Consider the following 4,699-nt stretch of genomic DNA (forward strand, 5'->3'; position numbering starts at 1 on the left):
GGACCGCAGCTTTTTACAATATATGTTAATGATATAGAAGATGGTATCAGCAATAACATTAGCAAATTTGCTGATGATACAAAGCTGGGTGGCAGGGCGAAATGTGATGAGGATGTTAGGAGATTACAGAGTGACCTGAACAAGTTAAGTGAGTGGGCATATGCATGGCAGATGCAGTTTAATGTGGATAAATGTATGGTTATCCACTTTGGTGGCAAGAACAGGAAGGCAGACTACTACCTCAATGGAATCAATTTATGTAAAGGGGCAGTACAGAGAGATCTGGGTGTTCTTGTACACCAGTCAATGACGGCAAGCATGCAGGTACAGCAGGTAGTGAAGAAGGCTAAAAGCATGCTGGCCTCCATAACAAGAGGAATTGAGTATAGAAGCAAAGAGGTGCTTCTGCAGCTGTACAGGGCACTGGTGAGACCACACCTGGAGTACTGTGTGCAGTTCTGGTCTCCAAATTTGAGAAAAGACATTCTGGCTATTGAGGGAGTGCAGCGTAGATTCACGAGGTCAATTCCTGGAATGGCAGGATTACCTTACACTGAAAGACTGAAGCGACTGGGCTTGTATACCCTTGAGTTTCGAAGACTGAGTGGGGATCTGATTGAGACGTATAAGATTATGAAAGGATTGGACACTCTGGCAGCAGGAAACATATTTCCACTGATGGGTGAGTGCCGAACCAGAGGACACAGCTTAAAAATACGGGGTAGACCATTTAGGACAGAGCTCAGGAGAAACTTCTTCACGCAGAGAGTGGTGGCTGTGTGGAATGCTCTGCCCCAGAGGGCAGTGGAGGCCCACTCTCTGGATTCATTTAAGAAAAAGTTGGATAGAGCTCTCAAAGATAGTGGAATCAAGGGTTATGGAGATAAGGCAGGAACAGGATACTGATTAAGAATGATCAGCCATGATTATATTGAATGGCGGTGCAGGCTCGAAGGGCTGAATGGCCTACTCCTGCACCTATTGTCTATTGTCTATTGTCCTCGAAGGACGTGTGTCTGATTTTACATATTTGTCGAGGGTCTGTTTATGGGGTCTGTTGCAGGAATTTGGAATAGCTTCAATTTTTTTCCGATTAGATTAAGTTATTCTCTATTCTGTTCTCTCTCGTTTGCGTTTAATTGGGTACTCTTTTTTGTTTAAATTTGAGGGCTTTTGAGGAGCTGCATCACTCCTGCAATACCCACTATACACCTACCAAAAACAAATAGAAAATTTAGGGTGTGAGATGCCTTCTTCAGCTGTATTGAGGGGGTTCTGGCTTGTCCAAAACAGACTGGGGTCTCAGTCTGGACTTGTTCTACTTTTCTGATTTGGTATTAGGGTTTTTGGACTGGAAGGCAGTGTTAGTGTCTTTTGCTCTTGGTGTTGATTTTATTTCGTTTATATATGACTGTGATAGCAATGACTTTGTCAGTTATTGCGATGTTTCTGGGATGGAAGAAGTGACTTTGGGGGTTTTACAAAAGGTGAACAATACAAAACTACTGGAATTCGCATTCAGGCTGGAACTGAAATTGCCGATGTCATGGGAAATCTTTGTGGTTATTACCGAAATAGCCCAACGTTTAAATGTGCTTGAAAGATAGTTAGAGCTTTGGAAAGGGCTCTGAACATTGCTCAATATGTTCTGGCGTTTGAAGCTGCTTCCCAAATTTGCTAAGGCAGTTTAGAACGACGCAGGATGAGGAAAAAGGTTAGGATTGGATTTAACCGGGGACAGAATGAAAGGTGAAATGTAATGGCATCGGTTAAGTGCTTGGGTCAATCGGATAAATAACCAACCACAGTGGAGATGGAAAGTTTTAAATTTCTAGTGAGGCAGCAGGAGTTAGAAGATAAAGAAAGGGAGAGAAGTGCCATGTTCGAAGATATAGAAATGCGAAGAAGGTTTTCAGCTGAACAAAAGGAAAAGGACAGAAAGACTGGAACACAGGAAGGAGAAGAAAATAACGAATCGCTTTAGCAGACAAAAAGAACGAAAGCGAGAAGAATAAGAATAGGAAAGAGACGACAGGAAGAAAGAGATAGAGCTTGAACTTCTGAAATTGGCACTGAGACAGGAAAGTCAGCTTAAAAGGATGTTGATGAAGGCTGAAAGTAAGCCTAGTGCAGCAGACAGTGAAGAGGCGCTAACCTGTGATAGCCAATGCAGTGGTGAGAATTTGTTTTAATTATATTCAAACATTGACTAATTTTGATGAAAAGGACGTGGATACCTTTTTCAACTCATTTGAAAAGTTGACGAAAAAAATGCAGTGACCAGTGGCGATGAAGGTTTTGTTGATGCAAACAAAACTCTTAATCACAACTCGTGAGGTATTGGCATCACGATCAGAGGAGGAATCTATAGCGTATGAGAAGGTGAAGCGATCATCTCAAGTCCATATGCTCCTGTGCCAGGAGATTCGAGACAACGTATCAAGAATCTAACGAGGAACCTGGTCAAATTCACATTGAGTTTGAAAGGATCAAACGAAGTAATTTTGGTAGCTGGATAAAGGCATGATGTTACTATTCATAAAGGCTTATTTATTTCATAACAATTTTAAAACTAATAGAATTATTATCTTCACTTGTCTGAAGGTGATCATCATTATCACTTCAGTCACTTGATCTCCATATTACCCAAGAGACGATCAAGCTTTTCACCTTCTCCGTCAGAATATTTGCATATGGTAAAGAATTTTTTTTGGAAAACATTAACGAATTCTTCACCATCAAAACCTTTAATACTATGGTACTCGCAGCCAATATTTTGAATATTAACGTCTCCCACTATTGCAACCTAGTTATTCTTACACATATTGGAAATCTCTCTGCATATTTGTTTCTGGAATTCCTTCTGACTGTGTTGGGGGGCTTGGGATTGTCAGTGAGGTGGAGGCGGGCGCTATAATACTATCCTAACAAGGTGCTCATTTCTGTCATATTTCTGATTTCAACCCCATATATTTGCATGGCACAATTATGTAAAATACCTTTCTTTTAGTCGCAACTGTATTGATTTCCTTAATCCAAAACGCCACTCCCCTTTTCTTTTGTCTCTTTCATCCTTCTTGTAACATGTGAATTCAGAACACTGTGCTGCCAGTCTTGCTCTTTCACAGCCAAATTTCTGTAATACCTATGACGTCCCAGTGCCACGTTCCCAAACAAGCCCCGAGTTCATCAACCTTACAAATAAAACCGCCGAATTAAAATAAATGCAGTTTAATTCTTCAGAGTTACTTTGTTCTCTGACTTACTGTTCTCTGTCCTTTCCAATTACCTTGTTTTTGTTTTAACATTCAGAACCATTCTCATGTACACTTCTATTGACTCTGCTACATCCAATGGTTCCAATACCTCTGCAATAATTTGTTTTATAGAAGGAATGAGGAATGAGACATGTTGGGACTTGAAGATTTTTAAGTCTTATCATAAAGTTTTATTCACTCTAGTCCATTTTATCCAGTGTAACGTTATTTGTATCAGATGACACAATGATCGTAAACACATAGATACAGATAGATATTAAACTCTCTTTATTCATTGCCAGTCTTTTGATTCCTGATCTTTGTCAGCAGAATAAATTTCTCTCTGCCTATTTACCTCCCCACGTCTTAAATCATTGTAAACAACTTCATTAATGTCTGTTAAACTTTGTTTTTTTTTGCTTTCAAGTTAACAATTCCAGTCAAAAGGTGGTGCTAGAAAAGTGCAACCAGTTAGGCAGCATTCGAAGTTCAGGAGAGTCGACTTTTGAAACACAGGTTTGTCATCAGGCAGAGCTTATGCTCGAAATGTCGGCTGTCCCCGTTTCTCGGATCTTGCCTGACCGGCTGTGCCTTTCCAGCAGCACACTTTTTGACACTGATCTCCAGCGCCTGCCGTCCTCACTTTCTCCCAGATAACAACTCCAGCTTCCCGGTTCTCTCCAAAAGCCCCTTGCTCGGATATGATGCAAAGTGAAGGATTGCAGCCAGATTTTGGGAAATATCGTCAGTTATCAGGGTGGGAAGTCGAAAATGAAGAAATTAAGAATGCCAATCTCCTGTTTTTTTGATCTTTTCAAAACAGTCTTGGAACGAGAATCAGACAGTAGCCCTGACGTCTCCAAACAGTTAAGGTACACATCGTTTCTTTAAGACGCTGAATAATTAAGTCTTATGTTCCACAGTGACATTAGCTGATCTGAGATATTGAAAGTATTCTCGCTCCTGATTATGAGAAATCCAAACCTCATCCAGGCTTCGGAACATTCAGATTTTGAGAGCAAACAGAAAGACTCGAAGTGGATAGCTGGATGGGCAACCAGTGACAAGGGATCAGGCTGTACAAATGTTTTCGACATTAATGCCTTCACCTTAGATGATTAAAACTCAACGAGGACAGATACTAATCCAAACACCAGAAACAAGCAGTAATTCGCTGACACACTGCCTTAGGGATCATGCAGGTTACTTTTCCCCTGTCTTTGAGGCGTAATTGAACAGCTGATTTAGATTAGATTACTTACAGTGTGGAAACAGGCCCTTCGGTCCAACAATTCCACACCGACCCGCCGAAGCATATGCCACCCAGACCCATACTCCTAAATTTACCCCTTCACCTAACACTACGGGCAATTTAGCATGGCCAATTCACCTAACATGCACATTTTTGGATTGTGGGAGGAAACCGGAGCAAACCCACGCAG

This window comes from Chiloscyllium plagiosum, unplaced genomic scaffold, assembly GCF_037043375.1.
Source record: "Chiloscyllium plagiosum isolate Xiang-an unplaced genomic scaffold, Cpla_swu_hap1 HiC_scaffold_27, whole genome shotgun sequence".
Lineage (NCBI taxonomy): Eukaryota > Metazoa > Chordata > Chondrichthyes > Orectolobiformes > Hemiscylliidae > Chiloscyllium > Chiloscyllium plagiosum.